Source organism: Nelumbo nucifera, chromosome 1, assembly GCF_055504915.1.
Source record: "Nelumbo nucifera cultivar China Antique chromosome 1, China Antique-T2T, whole genome shotgun sequence".
NCBI lineage: Eukaryota > Viridiplantae > Streptophyta > Magnoliopsida > Proteales > Nelumbonaceae > Nelumbo > Nelumbo nucifera.
Genome location: NC_142649.1, coordinates 67740642 through 67749802, shown reverse-complemented (window position 1 = coordinate 67749802; position 9161 = coordinate 67740642). Strand labels below are relative to the sequence as shown.

The following is a 9161-nucleotide window of genomic DNA, read 5'->3' as shown; positions in this document are numbered from 1 at the left end:
TTGGCCCGACCTAATAAGTAAAGGACATATAGATGTGGCCTGCTAGCCAGACGATAAATCAGCATGTGGTGCCATGTCAGCTGATTGGGGGACTTTGGGTGTTCATTCACTTTGGAGTCGGAGCACCTCGGTACCCACGTACGCCGATGTGCCACATAACCGAACCTAGAAACTTGCCAGTTGTTTTTGAACTTCTCGGGATCATGTCGCGTAACTGTAGGCCTTGTTCTCACTTTGCCCAAATCGGAGGGAAACGATAAGCCTTATTAGCTGGTACATTACCCTCCTTCCAAAGCGGAACGGGTTCCTACGTTGCGGGCCGAGGATTTCGAGAGCGTTTCGCGAGACCCACGACAACCCAACTATATAAGGGCATCAACCCCCAAGACTCAAGTATGCACGATTACTTGCTCACTAGCTTACTTGCATTCAAGCTTTCAACTCGCAACCAGAGTACAATACTAACTTAAGCATCGGAGCGACCTCGCTGGATTGGCCACCCCAGGTTCTCTGATCCTTTGTCTTGCAGCTTGGTCTAGCTCGCTACGTGACTAGTGTCCAGGTAATCTTCCAACTAGGAGCTTCTATATCGCGTTCCATCAATTGGCATCGTTTGTGGGAACCGATAGAAAGTTCAACCTTACACCTCATCCATCACCTTACTCTCTCTCAATGGCATCTCCAAGCAACACCGGAAAGGGCATCGACATGAGCGTCACTAGGGGGCAGGACCGCCCAGCATCACTCCCTTAAGGCCCTTCAGTGACTATTGGGCAGTTCACTATCCTGCTGACTGCCTTATGGGTCTCCCGATCAAAGCGACTTGAAACCAGTAGATACACCCTTGGTGGGGTTCAGCAGTGAAGAAGTCAAACCCCTTGGCCAGGTCACAGTACTAGTAGAGCTAGGGACGTAGCCAAACATAATAAGATTCGAGCATACTTAGTGGTTGCGACTTCATCCCCTTACAACGCGATCGTAGGTCAACCCATCTAGTACGTCTTACGTGCAATAATATCAACATACTACTTGGTGATGAAGTTCCCGACATATTATGGAGTAGGGGTCATACGAGGCAATCAACTCGAGTCTCACAAGTGCTACGTGGCTGCACTGAAAGGTAAGGCGAAGTTGGTGGATGATGTCAAGCTAGAGCAACCAGCAGACTACATCGAGGAGCAAGCTGCCCTGATGGAGGAGACAGTCCATATACCAATTTCCAAAACTGAGCCGACCAAGACCCTCCAGATCGGTGCTCTAATAAGCGAACCACTCCGAACACAACTAGTAAGCTTTTTTACTTAATAATTTAGATGTTTTCGCTTAGTCCACGGTAGAAATGCCTGGCATCGACCCTAGTGTGATATTCATAAGTTAAATGTGGATCCTTTAGTTAGGCCAGTTAGACAAAGAAAACACAACCTTGCCCCAGAGCGGTGGTGGGTGCCGATGAGGAGGTCAGGAAACTCCCCGCCGTAGACTTCGTCAAGGAGGTTCATTACCCGAGCTGGGTGGCTAACTCCGTGCTGGTGAAGAAGGCCAATGGAAAGTGATGCATGTCTGTCGACTATACCGACCTAAATAGAGCTTGCCCGAAGGATTGTTTCCCCCTTCCCAAGATAGACCGCCTGGTAGACACAACCTTAGGGCACGAGTTTCTAAGATTTATGGATGCCTACTCCGGCTACAACTAGATTAGGATGGGCATAGCCGACCAGGACAAGACCGCTTTTGTAACTAAGCTAGGTTTGTACTATTACAAAGTCATGCCCTTTGGTTTAAAAAACACTGAAGCAACTTTCCAACGACTTGCAAACAAAATTTTTGAACCGTCGATCGGTAATAAGATTGAATGTTATGTTGATGACATGATCATGAAGACCCAATTTTCAGACTCTTTAGTTGATGATTTAAATTCTGTTTTTCAAATTCTAAGAAAATTTAACATGAAGCTCAACCTGAACAAGTGTGTCTTTAGGGTCACGTTGGGCAAATTCTTTGGTTATATAGTGAACTGATGTGACATTGAAACCAACCCTGATAAAATTAAGGCCATATTAGAAGACAAAAGAGGTCCAGACACTAAGAGGCCAAGTAGCCACCCTAAACTGTTTTTATGTCTAAATCGGTGGGCTGGTGCCTACCCTTCTTTAAACCAATAAAAAAGAACAAAGGCTTTGTATGGACCGAAGAATGCCAACTCGTGTTTGATGAGCTAAAAAAGTACCTAAGTACCGCACCGGTTTTGACCCAACCTGAGGAAGGTGACAAGCTGAAGTTGTACCTCTCCGCGAGTGATGAGGTGGTCAGCTCGGTACTAATCAGATAAGTAGACCGGGTCCAACGACCTGTTTACTACGTAAGTAAAGTTTTGTAGGATGCAAAGACCAGGTATCCCCACATTGAGAAGTTAGCATATGTGCTAGTAGTAGCAGCTCGGAAACTACGTCCGTACTTCCAAGCCCATACCATTGTCGTCCTCACCAATAGACCTCTAAGGCACATTTTGCTTAAGCCTAAGGTGTCGGGTAGGTTGAGGAAGTGGTCCATCGAGTTGAGCGAATATGACATCCAGTTCAAGCCACACCCAACAATCAAAGCCCAAGTCTTGGTGGACTTCGTAGCAGAATGTACGTTCAGCACACTGGCCCCTAGCTGATTGAGCTCGCTAACATGTCAGAGGCATCAACCAGCGCGGCACCTATCCTAGTTAGGGTAGGACCAACTTGGGATGAGGAATCCTAGATCCTCCACGTAGATAGCTCATCTAACTAGTGAGGAAGTGGTGTTGGAATGATACTGTACGGCCCGAGCGAGGTGAAGCTAGAATATGCTCTCTGATTCGGATTCGAGGCATTGAACAATGAAGTAGAGTACGAGGCACTGATTGTCGGGCTAAGTCTAGCAAAGGAAATGAGTGTAAAACACCTCGTTGTGTGTAGCGACTCTCAGCTGGTAGTAAACCAAGTCAATGGTGACTACGAAACTCGTGATTCAACCATGGCAGCTTACCTCTCCAAGGTCAGGGAAACCCTACCGTGCTTCCATTCATGGTTCATCAAGCAAATACCGAGGTCCGAGAATGCTGTGGCCAACGCCTTGTCACGATTAGCAAGCACTAGCGACAACATAATGCGGACTGTATACATAGAAGACCTACCTCAACCCAACATTCTCAGTGGGGCAGAAGAGGTCACTCCTGTGTTGCAAGCAAAATCGAGCTGGATTGACCGGCTCGTTAATTATCTATTCAATGGGACCCTACCAGTAGAACACAATGCAGCTTTGAGGGTAGAGTGTCAATCAGCTCGGTATGTTCTTATCGACGGATGGCTGTACAGGAGGTCCTTTACGCTCCCCTACCTACGTTGCTTACGACCTTCAGAAGCTGAATTAGTACTTCACGACATTCATGAAGGACTATGCGGAGGACACTTGGGGGGTAGAGCGCTTGTCCAAAGAGCACTAAGACAGGGCTACTACTCACCTACCATGAAGGCAGACACACTTGAGCTCGTCAATAAATGCGACAAATGTCAGAGGCACGCCAACATCCTCCATCAATCTACTGCTGATTTGAAGTACCTGACCAACCCGTGGCCCTTCGTCCAGTGGGGGATTGACATCCTCGAACCATTTCCGCTGGAATTCGGGCAAAGGAAATTCTTGGTCATAGTGGTGGACTACTTCACAAAGTGGGTAGAGGCTGAGCCATTGGTGAATATTACAGCTCAAAACATGCAGAACTTCTTCTAGAAGAACATTGTGTGCCATTTTGGACTATCCAAGGTGCTGATCTCAAACAATGGAAAGCATTTCGAAGACATTAAGTTCCAGAACTGGGGTGCCGAGATGGGGATTTAGCAAAACTTCACTTCGGTGGCACACCCATAGGCGAACGGATAGGCTGAAGTGACGACGAAGAGGGGAATGATGACGAGCTTTGAACCAACTTGGACCTCATTGAAGAAGTACGCGACCTGGCCTATATTCGGATTGCGGCCTACTAGCAGCAAGTAGCTCAGTACTATAATTCTCAAGTCAGAAGATGACAGTTTCGAGTTGGTGACCTGGTGCTCCGCAAGGTAATGGCACTTGAGCTCGGCGTAGGTAAGCTCAGACCGAACTAGGAGGGTCCATATTGGGTGAGACGAGTGTTTGGAGAGGGCACATATGAGCTCGAGACTATGGAAGGGAAAACAAGTACCTCGAGTTTGGAACGATAACAACCTGAGGAGGTATTATCTATGAGCTCGCAACTTCAATACGACCAAAAAATTTACTAAGTCCACAAGACCACCGAGCTAGTCAAAAGGACATCGAGTTGGAGAGATGATTGTAAGTCGCTCCTAGAGACTAAGGACTATGGTGTTGAGTTAACAAAAGACCTCGGATAAGTCCTAGTTGCCTCTTCGGCATGGGCAGATAAGTCCTAGTTGCCTCCTCAGCATAGTCATGCTAAGACCTAGTTGCTTCTTTGGCAAGGGCAATTTAAGACCTAGTCTCTTCGGCATAGGCAACCAAGAACCCAGTTGCTTCGGCATAGGCAAATAAAATAATAGCTCATGCACAACAGGTTGAGCATATAACCTACAGTGTCTCTGTTCACTTCGGCGTACATTGAGATTGGGTTATTCCTACTTGGGCTTAGCTCATCAGCTTGACACTTCGGGAATAATCCATACTTAGAAAAATTTTGCACAACAAAGATTTTTGAAACTACTCCATTGTATTAATGAAAAGGAGTTCAAAGTACATGCAAAAAAAAAAGTTACATCTACTCAGCCAAGCTCGAACGCTTGGGACATCATATATGTAAGGGGGGTCCAAGAAAAGAGGCAGATAAACATCAGTTGACATGGGGCTCCTCGTCCCCAACAATAACTCCAACAGGCTGGTTGGTCTCCATACAATCCTCGGCAACAACATCTTTGTCTCCCTCCTCCGTTGTCTCTTCACCGAGGAGGTCATCGTCACTTTCCTCCTCGGAGTCCGGGTCCTTGGCAATCTCCCCGGCCATCTCCTTAGTGACTCTAGACGTGGTGATAGCGCTGAGGTCAAGCTTGGGGAACTCATGCTGTGTCAGCCACCTGCTAAGCTTAAAGCCCTTGCGATAGGCCGCTGTGCCAGTCTCGATCAGTAATTTGCATTGCTCCTCTGAAGACTTATACTCCTCGACAGCTTGGACCTTGGCATCCTTGGTCGTGTCATCGAAGATCTCTGTGCACTCCTTCACTAGTGCTTCGAGGTTCTCCTTCTCCTTCTCGAGAGCCTCCCTCTCCTCCTTGAGCTTCTTTTTCTCTTCCCTCAGAAGCACGATCAGCTCCTTTTGAGCTTGTGCATCCTTCCCTAGCTTATGAATTTCACCACGAGTTAAGTCCAGTTTGCACTAAATGCTCTTGAAGGATTCTTCAGCTTATTGAGCCTGCTCCTCAGCTTGTAGAGCCCACTTAAGGTGCATCTCGGATTGGAAAACAAGGAATGAATTGCGGAGTTCACCTATCAAGAAAGAAATAAAAGTTAAGTAAAAAGAAAGAATGACTAAAGGCACCGCCTAAGGACCAGATTACGTACCACCATGCAGTGATTGGCCGCTTTTGCCCCAAGCTGACCCAACGGTAGCTCAACCCATTCCATGACCTTCTTAGTGAAGACTACATCCTTGCTCTTGAGGAGACCATGCTTCGGGTTCATTATACTCTGACACGCTTGGGGGGAACCATCCCCTGCCTAAGTGGACTGGGGCTTGGGCGCTGAGGCCACCTCGGGCAAGTGATGCGGAGAAGCCCTACCTTGGTCTTCCTCGACCAAGTCGATGACAGGAGGTTCTGGGTGCTCAACGACAATAGAGTGCTCGGTGGCGGCAGTGTCATCGTCAGACATGGTGGCAACCTCTTGGGGACAAGACTCCTTCGAGGCCCTCCTCTTATTCCCCCTTTTCATGTTGTTGAAGAGCTCTATAGCAGGGGTGTCAGCCATGGCTCCTACAACAAGTAACGAACAAGTTAGTTGCAAAGTTAAAGATGAAATGTGAAGAAGAGAATACATGTGTGTGTACCAGCTTTCATGAGCTTCTCTTCGAACAAGAAGTCCTTCAGCTGCAAGTTAAGATCAACCCAAGATTGGATTTATCACCGAAGTTTCACTATTCAATTGGACTCCGAGGTTAGTAATAGTCATTCTCCAGTTTGTTGGGAATGACCACCCCCCGGCTACAGAGACTACGAAGTACCGCCTTTTTCAAGCCGACACTTTATTCGGGAAGCCATGCAAGACTTTATACCCAGGTCAAGGAGAGATGTAATATTTGCGCTTCTCGTCCTTAAAGACGCATGCCGAGTTCTTTTTGATGGCACAAAGCGAGCTAAACACCTCAAGAGTTAGAGGTCTATTGTACTCGTGGAATAGGGAGATGTCAACAATAGATTGGATGGAGTTCAGGTGAAGCTGGTCTATGGTGACATTAAAGAATTTAAGCATGTCGACAATGAGAGGGTGAAGTGAAAAACGGGGTCCAGTTACGAGCTGTTCCTCGTAAACAGCGATCTCATCTGGGGCGTGATCCCAAGGGTACTAGCCTAAGGGGATGTTGTACACGTGGTTCTCAGGAAACCTATAGTGGGAGGCTAAAGACTACAACCGTTCGGCCTTCATAGTGGAAGGGCCGAAGCGATCTGGCTTCCGGCTAGGGCGTGAGGTGGATGCCCCTTATTCGTACACCCCGCGGTTTTGCCCTGACGCGTTTGCCATATCCAAAGTAAAGTTCGGACCCTCAACTGAAGCATTTGCCCTGGTAGGACCGAACTCCTCAACATGGATCAAGGTGCCCACCTTGGCCCCGGTGGATTCTTCGCTCTCATCAAAAAGACTATTTACACTAACGCTAGACATATTGAACTAGAGGAAAAAGACAATAGGAAATAGAAACAAGGAAAGATGAACTCACCAAGAAGATCGAAGGAAGCGAAACGACCTCGAACGCAAAGGCAACTAACACTGACCTGGAAGACTAAAGCGCAACCTTAGCAAACTCGAGCACACAATATATGGCGAGAAAAGTGGGCCCCTCTAGCCCTTATTTATAGCCACCACGACTGGGACTCAACAGTCGAGATCTACATGATCCAATGGCTCCCAAGAAAACTGGTTGCACGCCACCTGAGGTCGAAATTGGTTGAGCGCACATCTTGACATCCGTGGAGTTTATAAACGGTGTGGTGTCCGCACGTACCCAGTATACGGTCTAGGGTATTCCTTGGTCGAGCCAAGCGAATCATGAAGGTCCGACCGAAGAGCCACCCTCTGAACCGCCTAGAAGTCGTGCCAAGTCGACCTGGGCTCATCATGAACTCCCCGCACCGGATCGAGAGCCAGACCTAATAATTAAAGGACACGTGGATGCGACCTACCAGCCAAACACCAAATCAATATGTGGTGCCACGTCAGCTGATTGGGGGACCTCGGGTGCTCGGTCACTTCGAGCCAGAGCACCTCGGTACCCACGTATGTCGAGGTGCTACATAACTGAACCTAGAAGCTTGCCGGTTGTCTTCGAACTTCTCGGGATCACGTCGCGTAACTGTAGGCTTTATCCTTACCCTGCCCGAATCAGAGGGAAACAATAAACCTTATTAACTGGTACGTTACCCTCCCAAAGCGGAATGGGTCCCTACGGCAACCCAACTATATAAGGACATCAACCCACGACAACCCAACTATATAAGGACATCAACCCCCAAGACTCAAGTACGCATAATTACTTGCTCACTAGCTTACTTGCATTCAAGCTTTCAGCTCGCAACCAGAGTGCAATACTAACTTAAGCATCGGAGCGACATTGCCAGATTCTCTCATCCTTTGTCTTACAGCTTGGTCCAACTCACTACACCACTAGTGTCCAAATAGTTTTCCAGCTAGGAGCTTACAAATTGTGCTCTATCACTTGTATTACTTGTATATTGTCCTTCAAAGGATATTCTCAAATCTCAATGCACACAGCCGTAACTTGATATGAGGTAGGTGTGAGATGCGCTCTATGACAACCAAATCCGAATTCCACTAACCTCCTCCTTCCTCTTCTCACCAAAAAAATAAAATAAAATAAAATAAAAACCTCTTAAAAGAAAATGGCCCATGCAGGTCTCGAACCTGCGACCTTCGCGTTATTAGCACGACGCTCTAACCAACTGAGCTAATAGGCCTGACGGAATAGCGTTCGGTATATATTGTAAATAATGAAATATTTAGTAAGCAAAATAATGCATACTTTACGCTTACACAAGTACACAACCGAATGTGCATTCCTATTGGAAATCATGTCTATAAAGGAACCAGCAGAGCAGATCCTCAGACCTTAGACGGTGCACGTTAAGTTTTTGGACACATTGATTAGCTGTCCTACAACACATTGTTTTGTCAAGATCTCAAGCGTTAGTTGTAAAGAAGTTGTCATCTACTGCATTTGCCACTACAGGGTGCAGCACCTCCCTTGCGAGAAGGATCATCAGTTTGTCTTTGTTTCTGCTGGTTGGAACCTATCAAAGTACCGACACCAATGGCCATATATATGGGGGTGGTATAAACATCTCTTCTTGGCCTCACCTCACCAGCCATAAATCACCCAAGTCACGTCTACTGTCCAGATCATTGACAGTCCAATGGATTGGCCCCAAATGCTTTCATATCCTCATCTATTACGTACCAATCTATGTTCATTAATGCTATTTTTCCAGGTTCCTGAATCGGTGGTGGCTCCACAATCCACATACACCCTGTTTCTCCTGGGCTGGTTCCTGGAAAATTCGTCTCGTTACATCACAAGGTGTGAAGGAATGAAGATGCATACTCAAACCCTTCTCTTGGACTCCTCTAAGTCCTAACAGGGGCCGGATAATTTCCTCTTTATTCCTCGCTCAAATAGATAAAAATGTCAGTCAAACCCATTAAGAGGAAATTGCTGCAGATACAACCTTAATAGAAACCGATAATTCTCCTTACCCAATAGAAACCTTAACTTTGCTGAGGATTCCAAATTTTAAATTCATTTCGCAAGCTCGTATGATCGTGTATCAACTAGAGGTAAACAGATCAACATTAAGTGCAAGAGGCCCTTAGCCAAAAAAAAAAGAACAATGATGCAAACTTCGTTTGATTTTTGAATA

At 46.7% G+C, this 9161-nt stretch overlaps 1 non-coding gene across 1 annotated transcript; it reads right to left on the bottom strand.

The window, feature by feature from the left end:
• Positions 1-8127: 8127 nt before the first annotated feature.
• On the bottom strand, positions 8128-8201 carry TRNAI-AAU (transfer RNA isoleucine (anticodon AAU)). Its single transcript has one exon. It is a non-coding gene; the product is annotated as a tRNA-Ile (tRNA).
• Positions 8202-9161: the final 960 nt, after the last annotated feature.